This window comes from Carettochelys insculpta, chromosome 22, assembly GCF_033958435.1.
Source record: "Carettochelys insculpta isolate YL-2023 chromosome 22, ASM3395843v1, whole genome shotgun sequence".
Lineage (NCBI taxonomy): Eukaryota > Metazoa > Chordata > Testudines > Carettochelyidae > Carettochelys > Carettochelys insculpta.
The window spans coordinates 4,036,817-4,063,232 of record NC_134158.1 but is presented as its reverse complement, the minus strand read 5'-3'; the positions used below and the strand labels follow the sequence as shown (position 1 = coordinate 4,063,232).

At 55.4% G+C, this 26,416-nt stretch overlaps 2 protein-coding genes, 2 non-coding genes and 2 pseudogenes across 4 annotated transcripts in view; 3 read left to right on the top strand and 3 right to left on the bottom strand.

Annotated features, from left to right (window-relative positions):
* LOC142024976 (uncharacterized) overlaps window positions 1–26,416 on the bottom strand; it is a 169,847-nt gene that overhangs the window by 57,947 nt on the left and 85,484 nt on the right. The window lies entirely within an intron of this gene.
* The window catches only part of LOC142024740 (uncharacterized), a 372,768-nt gene that overhangs the window by 288,038 nt on the left and 58,314 nt on the right, over window positions 1–26,416 (top strand). The window lies entirely within an intron of this gene.
* Window positions 13,925–14,115, top strand: LOC142025341 (U2 spliceosomal RNA). Its single transcript, XR_012648627.1, has one exon. It is a non-coding gene; the product is annotated as a U2 spliceosomal RNA (small nuclear RNA).
* On the top strand, window positions 15,432–15,607 carry LOC142025410 (U2 spliceosomal RNA; annotated as a pseudogene).
* Window positions 23,894–24,069, bottom strand: LOC142025408 (U2 spliceosomal RNA; annotated as a pseudogene).
* On the bottom strand, window positions 25,386–25,576 carry LOC142025330 (U2 spliceosomal RNA). Its single transcript, XR_012648624.1, has one exon. It is a non-coding gene; the product is annotated as a U2 spliceosomal RNA (small nuclear RNA).

Below are 26,416 nucleotides of genomic sequence, written 5' to 3'. Positions count from 1 at the left end.
TCCACTGAGGTGTGGGGAGCTGGGAACCTGGCACCAGCCGGGGGTGAGCTCCCAGTCAGCCAGCGGGGGTGTGTGGGAATACAGGGCAATTAGCCCCTTTTAAACGATAAGTCGAGATGCCTTTCTGGCACCCAAAATACGGGGCTGTTCCACCCGATATGGGATGGATGGGCGCCTGACATAGTATAGACAAGGCTCCGTCACCAATCAGTGACAAATCTTCCAATCTGCTTTCCTAGTACCGACCCCCTTGTCCCACTCGCCTGGCCCTCCCTCCCCTCCCCCACCCCACTGCACTTCCTCCCTCACCCCCACTCCACTACCACTCCCTCTCCTCCCCCGCTCCCCTGGCAATCCTTCCCCCCATCCCTTTCCCCCTCACCCCACCCCCGGGCACTCCCTCCCTTCCCCCACTCCTCTAGCACTTCCTCCCCTCCCTCCTGAACACCCCCCACACCCCAGCAGTCCTGCAGTTGCTGCTGTACTTCAAGAAGAGCTTTTACCCCGGAGAAGCCACATGTGTCAAGAGACTCCCGGAGAGACCCGGGGGGGCCTGGCGATTGACATGGAAAATGCCCACACCCCAGCTGGAAGCACCCAGCCCAGAGCAGTGAACGGGCAGGTGTCCTTCGGGGGAGAGGAAGGGAGACAAAGGGAAATAGCCGGATTTACGCAGAGACTCTCTCAGAGACAGGGATGTAAAATCAGCTTTCATTAGCTCACCAGTGAAACACGAGCTCACTGCTCAATGGGTGCAGAGGCAGCTGGGGGGCCCCTCCAACCTCGCCCGGCTGGAGCAGCCCCACTGCCATGGACAGGAGCTGCTGCAGCCCAGCTGGCGCTTCCTTGCCCGTGGCACTGCTGCAAGAGGGGGGCACCCCAGAGCAGACACAGGAGCCCCCATCAGCAGCGGCCTGGCTCAGGCGCTCCACAGGGCAGGGATGCTCCCGCTGGGCTGCAGCAGCCCCAGTCTGCCAGAGAGAAACCTTTCCAGCCACGTCCCCCCTCCCCCCCACTCCCAGGGCCACCACAGATGGGGGCTACTCTGGCCTGGCTGGAGCGCCCGGGCCTGCGGCAGGCAGGAGGCTGCTCCACCCCTACCTGTTACCCATAACCCTTTCAGGTGAGGCTTAGCAGGGCCACATGAACATCCCCACTCAGAGACCACCTCACACAACACGCTGAGACAGAGCCACACGTGACCGATGCGAATCGCTCCACTGAGAGGGCAGCGCTCAGGTGCCAGGAGGACACTGTGGGATAAACCTGAATAACCGCAGATGAAATCAGAACTGGATGCTGCGAAGAGTTCTTGGTAACAAAACCGCCACAACCATCCAAAGCAGCACGGAACTGGGCATCAGAACAACCCAAACAGCCGCAAATGGCCAAAGCCTGGTTCTCTAGGGGGCCCTCACCTGGCCTGGCATCCGGCGGACCCGTTCCTCAGCTTCCCCTCAGCGGCTGCACAGTCAATTCTGTTAAGCTTTGCGCAGGCCCCGCGCCAGCAGGGGTCCTCCCTCTGCCAGGGTAGGAAAGGACCCCAAGGAAACACAAGCTCTTCACCCTTCCTGGGCCACTTCTCCTCCCAGCTCCTCCCCTGCGTTGCAGGGTTCACAGAAGTCACTCCAGGGCCGTTGGGTCACCTGCTTCCCAAGATGCAGGGGGTGCAGATGGCGAAGAGCTGACATCTTTTCTTGAGTGGGAAGTGCAGGAGCTGTGCCCACTGTGCTCCTCCCTTCATGCCACACGCGGGGTCCTTTCCTGGAGTTCTCCATGGGAGGCCTCCGGAACAACAGGCCGTGGGCTCAACCCTCCATTGCGATGCGCAGGGCAGCTCCGTGGGCTCACAATCATTCCCTGAGGATCTGCAGACCCAGGCAGATGTTTCTGCGTCGCTTCTTCTGAGATCACAATTCCAGTCTGCTCTTCCCAAGGACGCAAACCTGAAAAGAAATGAAAACACAAAACAAAACAGTCGGAGGTGGGGGTCTGCACCCTGCGGCTCTTTAACGACGTTCTTTGTGGCTCCCACGCGATAATTGCAATGTTAAAAAAATTAAAAAAAACCCCTCTTGATTATTTCCAGTAAATGGTGAACGTCTAAAAGCCTGAAAACGAGCAACTCATCTCTAAACAGCAAACAGTGTGTGATCTCCAAACACTGGGTAACTCCCCCCAGCACCTGATCAATCCCACCTCAGAACAGAGACTTGCTCATTATCCACAATGGCTCCAAGCACTCTCTCTAGAGTGGCAGCAGCTGATTTAGACCCCCCACCCCAACAGGTCTGGTGGGATGATGTTTTCCCCTGTGCATCACTTTACATTGGTCAACACTGAATTTCATTTGACATTTTGTGCCCCAGTCACCCAGTTTTGTGAGATGCTTTTGAAGCTCTAAACACCACATTGCAGGCTGCAAAGGGGTGCATGGAGAAATCACTTACCCCGTCTCATTTTCTCGCTAATATTCCCAACCCAAAGTCCCACCACAGGACTGCTGCAGGAGCCGTTATTCTGGGCAGAGCTTTTCGAGGAGGTTCCTCGTCCCTTTCTCCACCCACCCCTGCATCCCACCCTCTGCCCCAGCCCGCAGCCCCTCCCGCACACTGAACCCCTCAACTTTGCTGCTACCAGCCAGGCGACTGCTAGCCAAGACTGCTGAGGAACAGCTGTAGAAGCCACTGCCCTGACTCCACTGCCCTTGGGGGGTGCGCTGCACAGGGGTCACCCTCTGCTCCCTGGTGGACGTGAGGCGTCAAGGGAGCAAATCTTAATCCAAACCTCGGTTTGTAGTAAATAAAAACATTCAAAGGACAAATTGTGCACAACTCTGGGCACCACATTAAACAGGAAACACCACCTAGTTCACAGGCACTGCCAGGCCCTTCAGCCTGCGTGGGTGGGTGGGTCTGTGGGTAAAAATAAGCCCAGCGCTGCCCTAAGGCTGGGATCGCCGGAACACCCTCCCCGCACTGCAGACCAGAGGGCGGGACTCAGTTTCCCAGGACACTGCGGTGTAGGAAGATCACAGCTCACCTCATCCAGGCACTCCCGGGCCGCAGCGCCCCTTGCAAGTCAGGTCCCAGCTCCACCTCCCCGTGTCTGTCCCGTAGCCAAAGAGGGACCCCGAACGCCCCATTCACACGCTCCTCTTTTCCCATTGCCAGTGCAAGAAAACGCGCGAAAAAGCCAGGCGGCAGCTGACTCCCTGCAGGGGCGTGGCCGTATTAGCATAGTGCTCCCGGATTGGACGAGACCCCGATAGCTCTCCTGCAGCCGCTGTTGAAATGAATGAACTTCCCCGCGGGCGGGAGGTTGGCGATGACCCTGTGATATTAGCATACAGCGCGCCAAATCCCTTAAAGGGGCAGAGCCCGTAGCTCTGCCGGGCGCGGCAGGCTAACAGCGCAGTAAAGGACTCAGCCTGCACCAGTGTCCGGCCCCGCCCCGGCCCCGCTGCCGACCGCAGGGCTGTGCCCGGTGTCGCTGTAGCCGGGGCGGTGCCACGGGCGGCAGCTGAGAGACAAGGGGGACGGACGGAGGGACGCGTCGTTTATTGGCCCGGCTTCTGCCGGGGGGAGACTTGCCGGGAGCGCCGCGTCCTGCGGCAAAGCGCCGGGACCTGCCCCGCTTGGCCCTGCCGCCCACAGCGGGTCCAGCGAAAGCCCCCCCCCCCGCTTTGGGCTGGACACGGACGTGCGTGACCCGCAGTGACCGGGGAGCGGAGTCTCCGCTCTGCAGCCGGGCCGAGGGCGGGGGCGCCAGCGGCCTGTGGCTCCTGGAACAGCCCCGGGCTTTAGCCCCCGGGTGCCGGGTTCGTTCCCTCCTGCGGCTCCCAGCGGTCGGCGCACGCCTGCTGCCCCCCGGGCTGTGAGCTCCGACCCTGCGGGCCTGGGGCCCAGAGATCACACACAGATCTGCCCGGGCTGGGGCTGCGCCCCGCCGAGAGGGCCGGGCCGGGACCCTGGGACCTCCCGAGTCTCGTCCGGCTCTGTGAGCTGCGACGGGAGGCCGCGGGCAGCGGCTCTCCCCCGCCCCGAGGAGCCGAGACCGGGGCTGCACACACCCGGGAAGGGGGGGCAGGGTCTGCCGCTGGGTCTCGGTCCCGTTCCAAAGGCTGGACTCTGGGGCTGGGCCAGGCTGGGCGCTCACAGGGCTGGACTGACCTGCAGTGTTTGTACTGGGGGTCCCTGTTCCCTGCACCGGCCCCACGGGCTTCACCCCCCCACGGGCAGAAACTCCCAGCGGTTGGGGACATGAGACGGGTGGGGGAGGGGCGGCTCATGGGTGGGACAGAACGTGGGGCCGAGGTGAAGGGTTTGCTCACCTCTGAGACAGGCTCTGGGGGAGGCAGGAAACAGCTCCCGCCTCCCCAGCCAGCCAGTGTCCCCTCCGCCCACCGTGGGCAGCACCAGGTGTCCCAGAGGGAGTGAACCCAACAGGGAACCACCAAGTGAGCAGTGGGAGTGCTGGGAATGCAGCTGGGCAATATCGACCTCCTGTGGTCCTGCAAATTCTTTCGTCTGGCACCGGTCAGGGCCCGAGGGTGCCGGACTGGGGAGGTTCATTTGCACATTGCGCAAATTACATACATTATTTCTAGCTTCAGCTGCAGCCTGAACGTCGCCTGAGCCGCATCTGGGGGGCTGCACTGCCCCCTTCATCGTCCTGCTGCAATGCTGGTGGCGGCCAGTAGGTGTCAGCATTACACAACAGACACCCCCCCCCGCCCCGCCAGCCCTTCGGCATTTAATACCCCCCCTCCCAGGGGCTTGGGGGGAGCCCGCGCACACCCCCTCAGAGCGGAGGAATTCACCCCCCGGCAATAACCAACACCCCCCGCCAGTGCTGGACTCGGTCACGCGTTAAGCGTTGGATAGTAACAGGGAGGAAGCCCCGCCAGTCTCTACACTATCAAAACAAAACGCGGTCAAGTGGCACTTTCAAGACTCGCAAAATGGTTTATGAGGTGACGAGCTTTCGTGGGACAGACCCACTTCTCCCGCCCAGAGCCGGACCGGAGCAGACTCAAGATTTAAGGCCCAGAGAACCGGACACAGAAATCAAGGCGCACAAATCAGAAACAAACGATCGAGGGGAGCAAATCAGAGAGCGGAGGGGCGGGGGGGGAGGTCAAGAGTTGGACTGAGCCAAGTTCGCAGACGAGCCCCGAGAGTGACGCGGAAAGTTCCCATCACGATTTAACCCCTGTGTTAAGGTGCCGGATTTTAATACAAAACCCAGCTCGGCTGCGTCCCTCTCCAGAACGGGGCGATAATGTCTCTCCAGTAACACACGTACCGCGGGGGAGGGGGGGCTGGCGGGGGCCAGAAGCTCGGGCTGTGCCCCGCCCCCCCCCGTACAGCGCATGCGCAGTGAGCGCGGCGAGAGCCGCTGCCCGGACTGACCCTGCCGGGGCTGTGGCGGCCGCTGTCCGCTCGGCGCGCACGTGACAAAGCGCTGCGGGGGGGGGGGGGGGGCGGGTCAGTGCCCCCGAGAGCCCCACGGAGGGACAGTCCCCAGGGGGTGAGCCCCGCCCCCCCGCGCGCTCAGAGGGCGGGACAAGGCTGTTGTCACCCGCGCCCGGCCCGGCCCTGCAGCGGGTGTGTGCGGTGTCCTGCCCCTCCCCCCGCCCCGCCCGTCGGTGTGACACTGTCACACCCGCTACACACCCGCCACGTGCACGTCACGTGTTCCCCGTGCAGCCCCGGGGCGCCCAGCGCCGCCTCCCCCGGGCCGCACCGCACAGCACCAGGGCCGGGGGGCGCGGCCACAACGGCGCTGCCCGTCCCGCTGCCACCGCCGCCCTGCGCTGCACCTGGGCCGGGCTGGGCTGGGACCCAGCCGCTGCCTGCGGGGAGCGCTCCGGCACTGCCACGTGTCCTGTGCCCATGAGTGAGTGACCAGGGGGCGGGGCTGCGCAGGAAGGGCCGTGCAGGGCTCAGTGTGTGGGGCTGTGAAATGGGTGCCTGGTTCAGAGGCTGGCTTTAGGATGGGGGGGGGGCGAGGGGCACTGCAGCGGGGTTGGGAGGGGCGGGGTTCTATTTCCATCTCTCAAAGGAGGGTGACATCTAATGGGTACATTATTGTAGGAGCAGAGGGAGATCTAGCAGTTGAAGCAGGGTCAGGGCTGGGCACCAGGACACCTGGGTTCTCTTCTCAGCTCTGGGAGGTGTAGCCAGACATGAACCCCCTATTTGGCCTTTTCTTCCTCTTCTCCCCCCCCCCTCCACTGGGAGAGACAGAGAGAGAAATAAGCAGGGGAGGCAGGCGGCCTTTGATGTCCTGGGAACACAGGTGTGCTGTCTCACCCAGCCTCTCTGCTATACACAAAAACGAGACAGTGGATGGGCTAGCTAATGGCCGCCCTTCTGGCTGATCTCAGTAATTGACGCGCCTTGATCACTTCCCCAGCCTTGATCACTTCAGGAGGAAGATTGGGGAACCCCGCCCATCACCTCCAAAGGTGCCCAATTGTCCACAATTCACAGGTGCAAATTGAGCCTTGCATCTTCCCTGGGAAACCTGGGGTTCAAACACTCTCCTCCCAATTGGCCACTTGACACCAGGAAGAAGCCTACGTGCCAGAAGGGGTATAAAGGGGCTTAGCAAACCACCCCCCCTTTGAGTTTCAATCACCTACAGCTGCTGGCCAGGTCTGGAACTAACTCCCGAGACTGGGGATGCCTGGTTCGTAGCTACTTCGTCCCGAGGGATTGAGAGAATGTGGGTCACACTGGATCTAGGAGGCAGGGGTAAGAATTACACCTGTATTGCACTTCTTTCCTATAGGAATTGAGGGAAAGACTCTGGTTCCACCAGGTCTAAGAGGCAGGGGTGAAAATCACACCTCCAACTTGCCTTTCTTGGGTACACATTACTTGTATTAGTTTAAGCTAGCGAATTTGTCTAAAACTTTTCTTAAGTTAAATTGTGTTGTTTCCCCTTTAAAAACCGCGAGTACGAGCTGTTTTTGGGCTATAAACTCCTAACACCATAAGCCTGTCACTCAGCCCGCGGGAAGCCCTGACCTTATCTTTAAAACGCGTTTACCCCTTTGATCTATTACAACACTGCGATCCTCCGCTATCTTTTACGTAGAACTGTAGAAAATTTATCTTGCCTACCAAACCCCAGGGGGTCCTCGCCTTACCTGAACTGGCGACCTGCGGTCAGCAACGACCTTCTGCAAATATGAGTAACCACGAGAAAAATCATTCTCCTGTCACTCACTCGGCGGCCATCTTGGTTTCATTCATAAAGTGAGCGGTTAGTTTAAAACCCCCTTTAACACGGGGCAGCCGCTTCTGTTGTAAAATCGCTGCCAGCGGTTTCCTATTAACTGTTAGAAAAGTTATAAACAAAAATTCACAATTGTGGTACTTCGATCACTTGTCTGAGTTATATTGTTTCCATCTGTGTATAAATACAAAGTAACTGTTAAGGCCTCTAATAATTGTAATTTTCCTCTTGCTGCTGTGCCCGAACTAAGCGCAAACCAAAGAACCCCGCCTGCCCTGGCTGCTCAGCGCAGCTGCTGGGGCGGCATCGCCCCCCCCCTTTGCCCCCCCAGACCTTTAGCTGGCACCTGGGCACCGGCTCACAGAGCCGCGAGAGACCCCGCTGTGTGCGAACCCCCCGCCCCGCGGGACCGTCTCTCCCCGCGCCCCGCCCCCCCGGCACGTGCCCGCAGCCGGTGCGTCCCAGCTCGGGCCCCCGGGGAGGAGAAGCGCCGCTTCCCGCCGCCGCGGCTCAGGAGCAGCTGGAGCACGTGACACCCCCCCCCCCCCCCCGCCACCAAGGCAGGAGCGTTTCGCGCCCAGGAGACGGGACAGAACCGCCCCCCCCCGCAGAGGGCGCCCGCGGCCGGACCACACCCCCCTCCCCCCGCTGGGCCCGACCTGAGCCCCGGGGGAACCGAGCGCCCCCCCATTACCCCGGCTCCGTGTCCCCCCCCACGGGGTGAGCGACCCCCCCATAACTTGTCCCGTCCCCCCCCCCGGCTCTATGCGGGGCTCCCCCTCCCCCGGCCCGGGACCCCGACACTCACCGCCGGGCGGGGCTGTACGAAACACCCCCGCGCAGCTCGGGCTGTGCCCCGCCCCCCGTACCGCGCATGCGCAGTGAGCGCCGCGGGAGCTGCTGCGCGGACTGACCCTGCCGGTCCGCTGCCTGCTCGGCGCGCACGTGACAAAGCGCTGCGGGGGGGTCAGTGCCCCCGACAGCCCCACGGGGGGGGACAGTCCCCAGGGGGTGAGCCCCGCCCCCCCGCGTGCGCGGCCCCGTGCGGGAGCCCCGCCCCCCCCCGCGCGCTCAGAGGGCGGGACAGGGCTGTTGTCACCCGCGCCCGGCCCGGCCCTGCAGCGGGTGTGTGCGGTGTCCTGCCCCTCCTCCCGCAGCGCCGCGCCCCGTCCCGCCCGTCGGTGTGACACTGTCACACCCGCTACACACCCGCTCAGTGTGTGGGGCTGTGAAATGGGTGCCTGGTTCAGAGGCTGGCTTTCGGATGGGGGTGGGGCGAGGGGCAGTGCAGCGGGGTTGGGAGGGGCGGGGTGTCTATTTCCATCTCCCAAAGGAGGGTGACATCTAATGGGTACATTATTGCAGGAGCAGAGGGAGATCTCGCAGTTGAAGCAGGGGCAGAGCTGGGCACCAGGACTCCTGGGTTCTCTTCTCAGCTCTGGGAGGGCAGTGGGGTCGAGTGGTTTGAGCTCTGGCCTGCTCTCCCTCACTTCCCTGTCACTCTGCGCCTCGGTTTCCCTTGGTGAGTGAGGACACGTTCCCAGCAACCCGGGGAGCGGGGCAGTCCGGATAATTCACCGAGAGGGGCTTCATGCCACTATCGTGAGCGTACTCGAGATACACCAAGGAGCATGGGGGTTACTGCAGCCCATTGGGCTGCCCCACAGCTCCGACAAGCTGCCTCAGAGCAAGTGAGGGGGAGACTTCCCCTTGACCGGCCAACGTGTGTCAAAATGTCGCCTGCCTCAGCTCCCCGAGGCCTGTGACAGACGACAAGAGCTGCCTTCCCCAGCACAGGCACCCCATGGGCCGGGTTTGCCTCTACGGAACCCCTCAGGGTAAACTGAGGCACAGGGAGGGAGTGGTGAGTAGCTTGAGCTGAGCTGGGGAAGCAGCGCTGTCTCCCACCTGCCCCTGCCTGCTCTCCAGCCCTGGCAGGCCCCTCACGCCCCGGCCGCCCCTTGCAAGGGAAGGGACACGACCCAACTGGATTTCTGGCCATGGAGCTCTGTGCTCCCACTGGAGATCCACCCAGTGGGACTCAGGCACTGATGTCCCTTTGAACACCCAGACCTGCTTCTTTGCCCTCTGGGGAAGGAGGGGGATGAAGGGGCTGGAGCACATGACCTATGAGGAGAAGCTGAGGGATTTGGGTTTATTTAGTTTCCTGAAGAGAAGACTGGGGAGCGATTTGGTAGCAGCCTTCAACTACCCAAAGGGGACGCTCTGGGGGGGTTGATCCTGCTTTAGGCAGGGGGCTGGACTAGACGACCTCCTGAGGTCCCCTCCGGCCCTCGGATTCTGTGATTGTGATTCTGATCTGTCTGCCTGTTCCAGATGGATTAGATCCTTTTCCAGTCGATTGATTCTCATCTGATTTTACCCGTTTTATCTTCTTCAGCCCTCTCCTCCTGAGTAGAACACAGAGAATCCCTATTTATCGACCCTCCCGTAAGAGATGCCTGTGTCCAATCCACACGCTCCTCTGCACCCGTCGGCTCCCCCCAGCCCTTCGCTTAAAAACTGCTCTGCGACATCTCAGTGATCAGTGACAGCAGCCTGGTTCCGTTTTGGGGTAGGTGGGGCCCATCCCCCCCGTACAGCCTCCCGCTTCTCCAAAAGTGTCCCCAGTTCCTAATGAATGTGAACCTCTCTGCCCGGCACCATCCTCTCACCCCTGCGCTGAGACTCTGCAGTCCTCCCTGCTCACCTGGCCCTGCACGTGGAAGTGGGAGCGTTTCAGAGAGCGCTGCCATAGAGGGCCTGGATTACAATCGCTCCAGGATCTCTCCAGGTCTCTTCCAGTTCTATGACCACCCCGGAGCGCTTGGGCGGCTGCCCAGGAAAGATTCAGGGCCACTCAGCTGGTTTGCAGAGCACCCAGCGCTGGCCGCCTGTGTTTCTATTGCAGGCACACAGCCACACAGGCTTGGGTGCACATAGACATTTTATTCTGCCGCTGGAGGGGAACAGTGGTGAGGAGGGAGAGGTCAGTGGTTAGAGCGTTGGCCTGGTAAACCCAGGGCTCTGGGATTAACCCTTCAGAAGGGCCTTCAAGGGTCTGGGGCAGGATAGATTGAAAAAACTCCAAAACTATCAGGCCTGGTGATGGGTCCTAGTAGTATAAGGGATCTACCATCAATCTTTAGCCACGCCCCTTTTCCTTTTAGCCACGCCCCTTTCACCAGAAGCCCCAGCCCAGCCCTTTTAGCTCCGCCCATCCCTTTCACCAGAAGTCCCACCCCCTTAACCCTTTTGCCCCTCCTTCCTGTCACCAGAAGTTCCTTCCCAACTCCTTTAGGCCCGCCCCCTGTCACCGGAAGACGTTCCCTTCGGGGGTAGGAGTACATCTGGGTCAAGTGAGACCGGAAGGAAAGGGTGTCATGCGACCCCTCGAAGGACTCGCCCCTCCACCAATCGGAGCACAGCGCTACCCCCAGAAAGAGGCCATCTTCTTCCAAGAGCGCGTGTTTCAGAAATGTGCAAATGCTGAGCGGGAAGATGGACACTTTCACCACCCCTGCCAGAGTTCGGACGTTGTTCACGTGCTGACGGGTCTCCGCCGCACGTGGAGAAAGCGCTGCATCCGCGACAGCTGCGAGGGGGAGGCGGTAGCCGAGGGGAGCCCTTTGGCCCAACCCTTGTTGACGGATACACCGGAACCCGACCCCGAAACCCAACCGCTCTCGAGGCAGCCCGACAAGGTAGACGGCCTCTCTTTGTCCACCCCTACGGAGGAAGGCGGCCGCAGGTTGAAGGAGTCAGACGAAGAGAACGGAAAAGAAGCCAAAGAGGTAAGAAACGAATGAGCGAGGTTGGGGGGTCGTGTAATGGGATTTTGTAAAAACCTAAAAAGACCACAGGATCGTACATTATTTTCTTTCTGGGAATCTCTCCAGAGCTCGACAAGGCCTTCCTTGAGGACCCTAAACCCCAGGACGACGTTGTGTCAGAACGAAGATGAAATGGATCCACCTTGGTTTTGCTCAACACCGATACAAACCACTGAAGATGATGCGAAGGACGATGGCTACGAGGAATTTAGAAGGAGGCTTGGTATGGAACTGGCTGAGCCAGTCCCATGTCATCAGCGTAAAAAAGGTCTGCGTTCGATTGTACGCGTTGTTGTTTATGCCACACCCGCTCACGACACTGTCCTCAAGCACTGCCTCCGGGAAAAGCTTTTTGAAGACTGTGAGGACTGTGTCATAGGTGCACCAGGCCAAAGGCACCAGGACTTGGTGGCCCCTTACAGACTAACACAGATTTTGGAGCATATGCTTCAAAACGTCTCTCGAAAAAATTCTGTCTGAATTGTTATGGGCCTGGAGCTTCAGGCACCTCAGTCCCCTCCTTAATAGGGCCCTGGGCACGTCCAGCGCCCTCTCACCTGCAGCAGCTCCAGCACCGGCTGCTGACACGTCCCCTCCAGCTGTGTGTTGAGGGCGCCAGCCCGGGAAATCTTCTCCCCCAGCCGGGTGGCATTTTCCTTCCCCCTCGGCCCGATCTCCTGGGCCAGCTCTCCCAGCCGTGCCAGCAGGAGGCGCTGTTGTTCAGCCAGGAACTCCCACGCCACCAGCTGCCTCTCCACGGCCGTCTGCCGCTGAGGGGCGCAGAGGGGCCGGGCTGGCCACGGGGAGAGGGACACAGGACGTGGGCTGTTCCGCGCTGCCCGGGGCTTTTCATTCACAACTCAGCCGGGCCTAGCCAGCTAGCAGCCCCGAAAGAAGGCAGCCCCAGCGACTCCTGTGAGGAGCAGCGAACAGGAGCAGCTCACAGGCAGCTCGCCTTTGGGAGGAGCCACATACCTGTTTTCACCTTTCTTGTACGGGGTTTCTCTTGTGCCCTCCAAGGCGGCACTAGAAACAAATAAGGGATCTCTGTCAAGGGAGAAATGGAGAGTGACGTGGCTGGGGAGAGCTCTGGTGTTGTGACCTGCGTGGCATGTGCCGTGTTTGTCTTCCTCCCGAATGATAGAAAGGATTTTCTCTGGCCCAAGTGTAAGCTGGGAGCCATTTTAGAAGAGAAGGTGAAAGGACTTGAGGCACAAATCCCAACCCTCAGGTCCATCAGAGAAGGTGAAGGCTTTCTGGACAGAAGGCAACAGATAATACTGCAGGTACAGCAGGCTGCCCAAAACAAGGAGGAGAACTGGAAGCGTGTTACCTCCAGGAGGAGGAGAAAACCAGTTCAAGTCTCTCCAATTGCCGTGGAGTTAAGTAGCTGCTTTCAGCCTCTCTCTGAAATCACAGAGCAGCAGCTTGGGCCTTGCAGAGCTGAAATCACAGGGTTGTGCCTCAGGGCAATCCCCAGCAGCGTGATTGCTAAGGGAGGGACGATGGCAGTGGATGAGAGCAGGGGGTTGCTGCCGAGGTGTGTGGTTGACACCGGTTCTGCGGTCCGGTGGTCTGATGGTGTGAAGAAGTGGGTCTGTCCCACCAAAGCTCACCTAATAAATTATTTTGCTAGTCTTTAAAGTGCATGATGGGGTCAAATTTAGCTACGACAGATGAGGAAAGGGATCTTGGACTTATAGTGGATAGTTCTCTGAAGACATCCACGCAGTGTGCAGCAGCAGTTAGTAAGGCAAATAGGATGTTAGGAATTATTAAAAAAGGGATCGATAATAAGACAAAAGATATCATACTTCCCCTATATAAAACTATGGTACGCCCACATCTTGAGTACTGCGTGCAGCTGTGGTCTCCTCACCTCAGAAAAGATATATTGGCATTAGAAAAGGTTCAGAAAAGGGCGACTAAGATGATTAGGGGCTTGGAACGGGTCCCATATGGGGAGAGGCTCGAGAGACTGGGACTTTTCAGTTTGGAAAAGAGGCGATTGAGGGGCGATATGATAGAGGTATATAAAATCATGAATGGTGTGGAGAAAGTGAATATAGAAAAATTATTTACCTTTTCCCATAATACAAGAACTAGGGGACACCAAATGAAATTGATGGGTAGTAGGTTCAAAACTAATAAAAGGAAATTTTTCTTCACACAGCGCACAGTCAACCTGTGGAACTCCTTGCCCGAGGAGGCTGTGAAGGCCAGGACTCTATTAGGGTTTAAAAAAGAGCTTGATAAATTTTTGCAGGTTAGGTCCATAAATGGCTATTAGCCAGGGATAAGGTATGGTGCCCTAGGCTTCAGAACAAAGGCAGGAGATGGATGGCAGGAGATAAATCACTTGATCATTGTCTTCTGTTCTCCTTCTCTGGGGCACCTGGCATTGGCCACCGTCGGCAGATGGGGTGCTGGGCTGGATGGACCTTTGGTCTGACCCAGTATGGCCATTCTTATGATCTTATGCTACTTGACTGCTTTTTGTTTTGGTTCTGCAGTCCATACAGGGTTAACAGCTCGATGGCGTCATCACGCTGCAGCGAGGGGACAGGCTTCATGCAGATTATGCGATCGCTTAGGCAGCGAAAGAACCACCACAGAGGCAGCTCGCAGGTCTGGTGGAATAAGTCGTTTTAAAGCTGAATTATCTGGTGGGAGAGGTTTTGCTTTGACCAGCTACAAAGGAGCTGCAGGATGAAGAAAGTAGGTGTACTTGCCGATCTGTAAAAATCTTGTTGCAAGGCTCACATGTGTTGCATTCGGGTGACTCGTCGTGACGTGTAAAAGTGTCCTGATGGGTGGGCTGTGTAAAATTTTCACAAAATTGTATCGCTTCTCGGCCTTTTGGCTAAGATCAAGTGTAGTATCTGTTCTTATCAGTTTAATATCTGATACGTCCTCTATCTGAGGACTATATATTAAATGGATTTTTGGAACAGGGAGATGGAATAGGGGCTTGCTCCATCCACTCCACGCATCGACCTGGTATTGCAGTACTTCCAGGAACGGTGCACCTTCTTTCGGGGAGGAATACTCTTGGTAAAAAAATAGAGTTCAACTCTGAAAGTCTTGTTTTTCTAAACCACAAACCTGATCAGGGGAAGGTGTTTGATGTGACCAGCTGCTGGGATGCCAGTAACCACTTTCTCCGGGCTGGCAACTTTACCCGTTTTGCGGACTGGCGCTTCATCCACTGAGCACGCCTTAATTGTGTCCCGCTCAACGGTGCTGTCGGCCATGGGACCCGCGATAAAAGGTGCAGGCGTTGCGGATATCCGCTGGAGACTCTTCCCCACGTCCTCTGTGGCTGCATGGTGCATTCGGCGGCTTGGCAGCGCTGCCATAACGCCATCCAAGACCAGCTGGTGAAAGCGCTACCTCCGACCCTTGGATCCGTTACCGTGGACTCTTCCATCCCTGGCACTGACAGCCTTCTGTGGCCGGACATCGTCGTGACGGACGAGCGGTCTAAGAAGATTCTCATCGTGGACATTACGGTGCCCTTTGAGAACCGCATGGCGGCCTTCCGCGATGCCCGGGCTAAGAAACTGCAAAAGTATGCCCCGTTGGCGGACACCTTACGGTCCCGGGGCTACTCGGTGGAGGTCCATGCATTGCTCGTGGGGGCATTGGGTGCCTGGGACCCCCTGAACGATGAGGTCCTGGAAGCCTGCGAGGTCAGTCGCTATTATGCTCGAATGATGCGCAGGCTGATGGTGTCCGATGCCATTAGGTGGTCCAGGGACATCTACACAGAGCATATCACGGGCCATCGCCAATATTCTGACAGCTGATTACCAAGCTCCTTTGTGTTTTCCTTTTTTTTTCCTTATTTTATCTATTTTTTTATTCTGTTCTCCTATTGTAACTTTTTTATTTAATTATTTATTTTTATTTTTATTTTATTTTATGCTCCCTGGTACTTCATGGGTCGGGGAGTTTTATGTTCAAAAACTTCTTTTTTCTCAGGGACTGGCTGATAAGCCGATTATTGTTTATTGTCTAGTATCTGTAAAATACTCTCCTTTTTGATTTTCCCCTAGGGATTGGGATTGATCCAAAGGCCAATATCTCATATTGTCTGTTACTTTAAAGTATTTTCCCCTTTTTTCTCCTCAGGGTAGGGATTGGTTAAAAGGCCGATATTTTATATTATCTCTTGTTTGTAACTGTGTTTTTTGTTTTTTTTTTTGTCTATCTGAGACTAGTTGGGTTTCTTGTGTAAATACTAAGATGCTGTTTCCTGTATATTATGCTCCATAACCTGTTCTAGTTTCTCAGATGATATATCCCTGTGTATGTTAATTTGTTATGCTCCTTGCTGTACTTGAAACATTCCCTCAATAAAACTCATTTAATCTGTTCTTATCAGTTTAATATCTGATACGTCCTCTATCTGAGGACTATATATTAAATGGATTTTTGGAACAGGGAGATGGAATAGGGGCTTGCTCCATCCACTCCACGCATCGACCTGGTATTGCAGTACTTCCAGGAACGGTGCACCTCCCTTCGGGGAGGAATACTCTTGGTAAAAAAATAGAATTCAACTCTGAAAGTCTTGTTTTTCTAAACCACAAACAGAGTTCTTTGTACGTAAATTTGTTGTAAGAATCATTTATGGTTTTATGGCCAGGTTGGGTTTTTACTTGCCCAAAACTTTGAAATTACCATAGAAATGACTATTATAAAAGCCTCTAAGCGAACACTGAAATACATATTTAGCATTTCTAAAAGCAGTTAAATGCATATTTAGCACCTCATTAGCAAGGGCATGGTTGGGGCACCTTGCAATTGCGGTGCTGGTTTAGGTGGGGGTCTTTTCCAGGAGAACCCCGGCAACTTCGAAATCCCCTTTATTCCTATCAGCAAATTAAAATAAGGGGATTTCCACATCTGGACCAGCTGCGCAGCGCGAGCCGCTGCAATTTCCAAGTGCTGCCCCCCACCCCGCCCCCCCGCATTCTAAAGAGAGTCTCATTAGTAATCTTCAAAATGGCTATTTGCATGGACATTTTGAAGTTTTGGGCTAGTGTAGACAAAGCCACTTTGTTTTATGTGACTCTGGATTTCTCCCCTTCCTACCGCTCTTCTGATGTGCCCACTTTGATTCCGAGTTTTCTGATTAGTCAACCTTGATGACTAGTTTTGGTTGTCTGTGCCTTAAATATTGAGTCTTATGCTCTGAAGACGTGGGTCTATTCCAGAAAAGCTCACCCCTTCATCAATTATTTTGTTAGCCTTCAAAATGCTAAGAGACTGCCCCTTTTTTTTTTTTTTGCAGAGAAAAGAATCCGTGTGTTTGTGAGAGGCAGGTCTGCTCTAGGTCAGCAGGCCTCCAGGGCTGGTGAAAGCAGAGGGCTGCAACTCCCCTTCATCAGCACTCCCATGAGAAAAATTGTTCCAGTCCCCCTGGTCAGACCTGGTTTGGTTAACCAATAAGAACAGATTGAAAGTTTTTGATTGTGCAGGTTTAAGACAAAGAGGAGACGCAACTGAAGACAGTTGGCAGTTTTTCCATGGGCCGTTATTAAGGGCCTAAAAGCAAGCAAGCTGCACCCCTGTAGTATAAAACTCTTTCAGTTCTGTGTAGTGTTCACCTGTATCTGACATTGAATTCAGTGTGATGGTTTTGAAATTAACTTGCTGTTCAGTCTCAGTACTGATTGTAGCAGTGCTAATGAAAGCTCCTTGTTGTGTGAGTGAGAATGGATGCTGTATGTATGCGAGACTGTCACCAGCTGTTCCAGGAAGGGATCAGGACAGACCCTTCGTGCTGCGGATCATTACAAGGTGAGCAGTGGGCAACTCTAGAGAAGGAGAGAGGCAGTGAGAAACAGTCCTCAGTCAGCAGTAGCAGGCTGGGCCAATAGAAGACGAGCCTGTAGAGTGAGAGGGAAAAGGTGAGCAGTGGGCGCATTGCCACCTAGAAAGGCTGGCGCACTCTGGGATGAAGCGGGGCTTTGCCCACGAGAGCTTATGCTCCAGAATGTTAGTCTCTGAGGTGCCCCAGGACTTGTTGTTCTTACAGTGCACGGCAGGGCAGTCCCAAGGGTGGATTAACCCTGAGCGAAATGCAAGTCCCCTCTCTCATGCGCTCTGCTGCCGCTTGTCCTCCTCCCCGCCCCCGCTCCCCCCAGCTGTTGGTCACCCCTTGGGAACAAGGCTGGGATGTTGGCCCAGCTGGGTTGATGCTTCCTCTGTAAAACCCGGGCTCAGACTCAGCATTGCCGCTAACTTTTCCCAGGCACCTGTGAAATGAATTTGTTCCCTGCACCCCTCGTGAAATGTGACAAGTCCCCTCCATATCAGTAGTCTGACAAAGCGTGGGGGGGGGGTGAGGCCAAGGGGTTCAGGGTGTGGGAGGGGGGCTCAGGGCTGGTGCAGAGGGTTGGGGGTGAGGGTGCTGCCTGGGCATTCGGGCTCTGGGGTGGAGCCAGGTCTAAAGGGCTTGGGGTGCTGGCTGGCCCCGGGCTACAGCAGAGAGGACCCCCCCCCAGCCCTCCCCCCAACACAGCCCCCAGGCTGAGGCAGGGGGAGGCGCCACATCGGGCTGGGCTGGGAGATCGGCATCCCTCCCCTGCCCTCAGTGGGTCTGGGACTGATGGGGGCTTCCCTGGGCCGGGGGGTTCCCCAGCTGCAGCAGGTCCCTGCCAGGCTGGGGCGCCTTTCCCCTGACCGCGGCAGGCTCGGGCCAGTTGGGTCCCGCAGCGCCCTGCTTGCAGGGAACGTCGCCCCAGGTGACCTCCGAGAGCAGCGTTCACCCTCAGCGGGGCTAAGCAGCGCCACGTGTCCCCCACCCCCGGGAGCAGCCCCAGCTCCTCGCCCCCACCAGGAGGCCCGGCCCCGGCACAGCTGAGCTCCCTGCACAGCGGCCAACGCCCCCATTAGCTCAGCGCCCCGGAAGGGGCTGGCTGGGGAGCCCCGTTACTCCTGGAGCAGCAGCCGGGTGAGGCAGGGCACATCCCCTTCGCGTCCCTCTTCCTCAGGGGTGTACGGGAGCTATTATTCCCCTCTGCTCATAGGCGTAAAGAGACTTTGAAGTAGGCAGGATCCTTTTGTAAAGGAGCCTCGTCTGGACGAACTGCGTACCCGGTGGGGGGGGCGGGGGCATAACCCATGAGGTGCAGCATGGTCCAAGAATCAGAAGAGTGCATGAGGTAGTGGTTGCGACACTCCCCAACTTGGGGTCCATCTTTTCATTCCATGGTTGGCCAAGATGGAAGGGAAGTGGAACTTCAGCAATAGTTCAAAAGGTGGGTGGAAGCCAATGCTTCCACTTAGCCCAGTCCTGTATCGTGTTCGTCATCTCGTCACGTGTCCTCGTTCCTCATATTCCGTGTTGGCTGGGTCGTGGGCGATGAGTGGAAGGGGAACGAGGGAGGAACGCACTGCGAAGGGAGGCAGAGAGGAAAAGAAAAAAAGAAAAGGGAGGCTAGGGAAGGGGTAAGGAGATGGCTTCTCTCTGTGTAGTAGGGCCCGTTAGATGAGTTCTGGGTAGTTGGGCAGTTATTTGTCCTGATATTGGCGGAGGCCTGTAATATGCTCTGTGTAGACGTCCTGGGACCATCTGATGGCATCTGACACCATTAGCTGTCGCATGAGGCGGGCATAGTGGCGGCTGATGCCGCAGGCCTCGAGGACCATTTTGTTCTGGGGGTCCCAGGCCCCCAGGGCACCCACCAGCAGGGCGTGTACCTCCACTTTGTAGCCCTGTGTCCTTAGTGTATTTGCTAGCGGTGTGTATTTATCTAGCGTCTTTGCCCTTGCTTCCCGGAAGGCCACTGACAGGTTTTCGAAGGGGGTGGAGACATCCACCATGGTGATCTTCTTTGCCCGCTCGTTAGTTATTACGATGTCTGGTCTGAGCAGGCTTTTGGTGTCCAGGATGATGCAGTCCACTGTCACTCCACCCAGGGCTGCCGGGAGGGCCTCGATAAATCAATCTAGGATTGCGTTATGCTGTAGTTGCCAGGTCCTGGAGGCTACGTCTACACGTGCAGCCAACATCGAAATAGTCTATTTCGATGAATAACGTCTACACGTCCTCCAGGGCCGGCAACGTCGATGTTCAACTTCGACGTTGCTCAGCCCAACATCGAAATAGGCGCAGCGAGGGAACGTCTACACGTCAAAGTAGCACACATCGAAATAGGGATGCCAGGCACAGCTGCAGACAGGGTCACAGGGTGGACTCAACAGCCAGCCGCTCCCTTAAAGGGCCCCTCCCAGACACAGTTGCACTAAACAACACAAGATACACAGAGCTGACAACTGGTTGCAGACCCTGTGCCTGCAGCATGGATCCCCAGCTGCCACAGAAGCAGCCAGAAGCCCTGGGCTAAGGGCTGCTGCCCACAGTGACCAGAGAGCCCCGCAGGGGCTGGAGAGAGAGCATCTCTCAACCCCCCAGCTGATGGCCGCCATGGAGGACCCAGCAATTGCGACGTTGCGGGACGCGGATCGTCTACACAGTCCCTACTTCGACGTTGAACGTCGAAGTAGGGCGCTATTCCTATCTCCTCATGAGGTTAGCGACTTCAACGTCTCGCCGCCTAACGTCAAAGTTAACTTCGAAATAGCGCCCGACGCGTGTAGACGCGACGGGCGCTATTTCGAAGTTGGTGCCGCTACTTCGAAGTAGCGTGCACATGTAGACGCAGCCGGAGAGAACCAGACATCCACAGAGAACATAGCACAGAGTATCCTTAGAGTATCCACATCCTCTGTTACAGTTCCCATGCTGGATGGCTCTGTTGAGATGGATGCAGTTCAACCACACACACTGCATAAAATACTATTGTGCAAAAACTTCAACGTCGAAGTAGGGACCGTGTAGACGATCCGCGTCCCGCAACGTCGCAATTGCTGGGTCCTCCATGGCGGCCATCAGCTGGGGGGTTGAGAGATGCTCTCTCTCCAGCCCCTGCGGGGCTCTCTGGTCACTGTGGGCAGCAGCCCTTAGCCCAGGGCTTCTGGCTGCTTCTGTGGCAGCTGGGGATCCATGCTGCAGGCACAGGGTCTGCAACCAGTTGTCAGCTCTGTGTATCTTGTGTTGTTTAGTGCAACTGTGTCTGGGAGGGGCCCTTTAAGGGAGCGGCTGGCTGTTGAGTCCACCCTGTGACCCTGTCTGCAGCTGTGCCTGGCATCCCTATTTCGATGTGTGCTACTTTGACGTGTAGACGTTCCCTCGCTGCGCCTATTTCGATGTTGGGCTGAGCAACGTCGAAGTTGAACATCGACGTTGCCGGCCCTGGAGGACGTGTAGACGTTATTCATCGAAATAGACTATTTCGATGTTGGCTGCACGTGTAGACGTAGCCTCCAGGACCTGGCAACTACAGCATAACGCAATCCTAGATTGATTTATCGAGGCCCTCCCGGCAGCCCTGGGTGGAGTGACAGTGGACTGCATCATCCTGGACACCAAAAGCCTGCTCAGACCAGACATCGTAATAACTAACGAGCGGGCAAAGAAGATCACCATGGTGGATGTCTCCACCCCCTTCGAAAACCTGTCAGTGGCCTTCCGGGAAGCAAGGGCAAAGACGCTAGATAAATACACACCGCTAGCAAATACACTAAGGACACAGGGCTACAAAGTGGAGGTACACGCCCTGCTGGTGGGTGCCCTGGGGGCCTGGGACCCCCAGAACAAAATGGTCCTCGAGGCCTGCGGCATCAGCCGCCACTATGCCCGCCTCATGCGACAGCTAATGGTGTCAGATGCCATCAGATGGTCCCAGGACGTCTACACAGAGCATATTACAGGCCTCCGCCAATATCAGGACAAATAACTGCCCAACTACCCAGAACTCATCTAACGGGCCCTACTACACAGAGAGAAGCCATCTCCTTACCCCTTCCCTAGCCTCCCTTTTCTTTTTTTCTTTTCCTCTCTGCCTCCCTTCGCAGTGCGTTCCTCCCTCGTTCCCCTTCCACTCATCGCCCACGACCCAGCCAACACGGAATATGAGGAACGAGGACACGTGACGAGATGACGAACACGATACAGGACTGGGCTAAGTGGAAGCATTGGCTTCCACCCACCTTTTGAACTATTGCTGAAGTTCCACTTCCCTTCCATCTTGGCCAACCATGGAATGAAAAGATGGACCCCAAGTTGGGGAGTGTCGCAACCACTACCTCATGCACTCTTCTGATTCTTGGACCATGCTGCACCTCATGGGTTATGCCCCCGCCCCCCCCACCGGGTACGCAGTTCGTCCAGACGAGGCTCCTTTACAAAAGGATCCTGCCTACTTCAAAGTCTCTTTACGCCTATGAGCAGAGGGGAATAATAGCTCCCGTACACCCCTGAGGAAGAGGGACGCGAAGGGGATGTGCCCTGCCTCACCCGGCTGCTGCTCCAGGAGTAACGGGGCTCCCCAGCCAGCCCCTTCCGGGGCGCTGAGCTAATGGGGGCGTTGGCCGCTGTGCAGGGAGCTCAGCTGTGCCGGGGCCGGGCCTCCTGGTGGGGGCGAGGAGCTGGGGCTGCTCCCGGGGGTGGGGGACACGTGGCGCTGCTTAGCCCCGCTGAGGGTGAACGCTGCTCTCGGAGGTCACCTGGGGCGACGTTCCCTGCAAGCAGGGCGCTGCGGGACCCAACTGGCCCGAGCCTGCCGCGGTCAGGGGAAAGGCGCCCCAGCCTGGCAGGGACCTGCTGCAGCTGGGGAACCCCCCGGCCCAGGGAAGCCCCCATCAGTCCCAGACCCACTGAGGGCAGGGGAGGGATGCCGATCTCCCAGCCCAGCCCGATGTGGCGCCTCCCCCTGCCTCAGCCTGGGGGCTGTGTTGGGGGGAGGGCTGGGGGGGGGTCCTCTCTGCTGTAGCCCGGGGCCAGCCAGCACCCCAAGCCCTTTAGACCTGGCTCCACCCCAGAGCCCGAATGCCCAGGCAGCACCCTCACCCCCAACCCTCTGCACCAGCCCTGAGCCCCCCTCCCACACCCTGAACCCCTTGGCCTCACCCCCCCCCCCACGCTTTGTCAGACTACTGATATGGAGGGGACTTGTCACATTTCACGAGGGGTGCAGGGAACAAATTCATTTCACAGGTGCCTGGGAAAAGTTAGCGGCAATGCTGAGTCTGAGCCCGGGTTTTACAGAGGAAGCATCAACCCAGCTGGGCCAACATCCCAGCCTTGTTCCCAAGGGGTGACCAACAGCTGGGGGGAGCGGGGGCGGGGAGGAGGACAAGCGGCAGCAGAGCGCATGAGAGAGGGGACTTGCATTTCGCTCAGGGTTAATCCACCCTTGGGACTGCCCTGCCGTGCACTGTAAGAACAACAAGTCCTGGGGCACCTCAGAGACTAACATTCTGGAGCATAAGCTCTCGTGGGCAAAGCCCCGCTTCATCCCAGAGTGCGCCAGCCTTTCTAGGTGGCAATGCGCCCACTGCTCGCCTTTTCCCTCTCACTCTACAGGCTCGTCTTCTATTGGCCCAGCCTGCTACTGCTGACTGAGGACTGTTTCTCACTGCCTCTCTCCTTCTCTAGAGTTGCCCACTGCTCACCTTGTAATGATCCGCAGCACGAAGGGTCTGTCCTGATCCCTTCCTGGAACAGCTGGTGACAGTCTCGCATACATACAGCATCCATTCTCACTCACACAACAAGGAGCTTTCATTAGCACTGCTACAATCAGTACTGAGACTGAACAGCAAGTTAATTTCAAAACCATCACACTGAATTCAATGTCAGATACAGGTGAACACTACACAGAACTGAAAGAGTTTTATACTACAGGGGTGCAGCTTGCTTGCTTTTAGGCCCTTAATAACGGCCCATGGAAAAACTGCCAACTGTCTTCAGTTGCGTCTCCTCTTTGTCTTAAACCTGCACAATCAAAAACTTTCAGTCTGTTCTTATTGGTTAACCAAACCAGGTCTGACCAGGGGGACTGGAACAATTTTTCTCATGGGAGTGCTGATGAAGGGGAGTTGCAGCCCTCTGCTTTCACCAGCCCTGGAGGCCTGCTGACCTAGAGCAGACCTGCCTCTCACAAACACACGGATTCTTTTCTCTGCAAAAAAAAAAAAAAAGGGGCAGTCTCTTAGCATTTTGAAGGCTAACAAAATAATTGATGAAGGGGTGAGCTTTTCTGGAATAGACCCACGTCTTCAGAGCATAAGACTCAATATTTAAGGCACAGACAACCAAAACTAGTCATCAAGGTTGACTAATCAGAAAACTCGGAATCAAAGTGGGCACATCAGAAGAGCGGTAGGAAGGGGAGAAATCCAGAGTCACATAAAACAAAGTGGCTTTGTCTACACTAGCCCAAAACTTCAAAATGTCCATGCAAATAGCCATTTTGAAGATTACTAATGAGACTCTCTTTAGAATGCGGGGGGGCGGGGTGGGGGGCAGCACTTGGAAATTGCAGCGGCTCGCGCTGCGCAGCTGGTCCAGATGTGGAAATCCCCTTATTTTAATTTGCTGATAGGAATAAAGGGGATTTCGAAGTTGCCGGGGTTCTCCTGGAAAAGACCCCCACCTAAACCAGCACCGCAATTGCAAGGTGCCCCAACCATGCCCTTGCTAATGAGGTGCTAAATATGCATTTAACTGCTTTTAGAAATGCTAAATATGTATTTCAGTGTTCGCTTAGAGGCTTTTATAATAGTCATTTCTATGGTAATTTCAAAGTTTTGGGCAAGTAAAAACCCAACCTGGCCATAAAACCATAAATGATTCTTACAACAAATTTACGTACAAAGAACTCTGTTTGTGGTTTAGAAAAACAAGACTTTCAGAGTTGAATTCTATTTTTTTACCAAGAGTATTCCTCCCCGAAGGGAGGTGCACCGTTCCTGGAAGTACTGCAATACCAGGTCGATGCGTGGAGTGGATGGAGCAAGCCCCTATTCCATCTCCCTGTTCCAAAAATCCATTTAATATATAGTCCTCAGATAGAGGACGTATCAGATATTAAACTGATAAGAACAGATTAAATGAGTTTTATTGAGGGAATGTTTCAAGTACAGCAAGGAGCATAACAAATTAACATACACAGGGATATATCATCTGAGAAACTAGAACAGGTTATGGAGCATAATATACAGGAAACAGCATCTTAGTATTTACACAAGAAACCCAACTAGTCTCAGATAGACAAAAAAAAAAAAAAAAAACACAGTTACAAACAAGAGATAATATAAAATATCGGCCTTTTAACCAATCCCTACCCTGAGGAGAAAAAAGGGGAAAATACTTTAAAGTAACAGACAATATGAGATATTGGCCTTTGGATCAATCCCAATCCCTAGGGGAAAATCAAAAAGGAGAGTATTTTACAGATACTAGACAATAAACAATAATCGGCTTATCAGCCAGTCCCTGAGAAAAAAGAAGTTTTTGAACATAAAACTCCCCGACCCATGAAGTACCAGGGAGCATAAAATAAAATAAAAATAAAAATAAATAATTAAATAAAAAAGTTACAATAGGAGAACAGAATAAAAAAATAGATAAAATAAGGAAAAAAAAAGGAAAACACAAAGGAGCTTGGTAATCAGCTGTCAGAATATTGGCGATGGCCCGTGATATGCTCTGTGTAGATGTCCCTGGACCACCTAATGGCATCGGACACCATCAGCCTGCGCATCATTCGAGCATAATAGCGACTGACCTCGCAGGCTTCCAGGACCTCATCGTTCAGGGGGTCCCAGGCACCCAATGCCCCCACGAGCAATGCATGGACCTCCACCGAGTAGCCCCGGGACCGTAAGGTGTCCGCCAACGGGGCATACTTTTGCAGTTTCTTAGCCCGGGCATCGCGGAAGGCCGCCATGCGGTTCTCAAAGGGCACCGTAATGTCCACGATGAGAATCTTCTTAGACCGCTCGTCCGTCACGACGATGTCCGGCCACAGAAGGCTGTCAGTGCCAGGGATGGAAGAGTCCACGGTAACGGATCCAAGGGTCGGAGGTAGCGCTTTCACCAGCTGGTCTTGGATGGCGTTATGGCAGCGCTGCCAAGCCGCCGAATGCACCATGCAGCCACAGAGGACGTGGGGAAGAGTCTCCAGCGGATATCCGCAACGCCTGCACCTTTTATCGCGGGTCCCATGGCCGACAGCACCGTTGAGCGGGACACAATTAAGGCGTGCTCAGTGGATGAAGCGCCAGTCCGCAAAACGGGTAAAGTTGCCAGCCCGGAGAAAGTGGTTACTGGCATCCCAGCAGCTGGTCACATCAAACACCTTCCCCTGATCAGGTTTGTGGTTTAGAAAAACAAGACTTTCAGAGTTGAACTCTATTTTTTTACCAAGAGTATTCCTCCCCGAAAGAAGGTGCACCGTTCCTGGAAGTACTGCAATACCAGGTCGATGCGTGGAGTGGATGGAGCAAGCCCCTATTCCATCTCCCTGTTCCAAAAATCCATTTAATATATAGTCCTCAGATAGAGGACGTATCAGATATTAAACTGATAAGAACAGATACTACACTTGATCTTAGCCAAAAGGCCGAGAAGCGATACAATTTTGTGAAAATTTTACACAGCCCACCCATCAGGACACTTTTACACGTCACGACGAGTCACCCGAATGCAACACATGTGAGCCTTGCAACAAGATTTTTACAGATCGGCAAGTACACCTACTTTCTTCATCCTGCAGCTCCTTTGTAGCTGGTCAAAGCAAAACCTCTCCCACCAGATAATTCAGCTTTAAAACGACTTATTCCACCAGACCTGCGAGCTGCCTCTGTGGTGGTTCTTTCGCTGCCTAAGCGATCGCATAATCTGCATGAAGCCTGTCCCCTCGCTGCAGCGTGATGACGCCATCGAGCTGTTAACCCTGTATGGACTGCAGAACCAAAACAAAAAGCAGTCAAGTAGCATAAGATCATAAGAATGGCCATACTGGGTCAGACCAAAGGTCCATCCAGCCCAGCACCCCATCTGCCGACGGTGGCCAATGCCAGGTGCCCCAGAGAAGGAGAACAGAAGACAATGATCAAGTGATTTATCTCCTGCCATCCATCTCCTGCCTTTGTTCTGAAGCCTAGGGCACCATACCTTATCCCTGGCTAATAGCCATTTATGGACCTAACCTGCAAAAATTTATCAAGCTCTTTTTTAAACCCTAATAGAGTCCTGGCCTTCACAGCCTCCTCGGGCAAGGAGTTCCACAGGTTGACTGTGCGCTGTGTGAAGAAAAATTTCCTTTTATTAGTTTTGAACCTACTACCCATCAATTTCATTTGGTGTCCCCTAGTTCTTGTATTATGGGAAAAGGTAAATAATTTTTCTATATTCACTTTCTCCACACCATTCATGATTTTATATACCTCTATCATATCGCCCCTCAATCGCC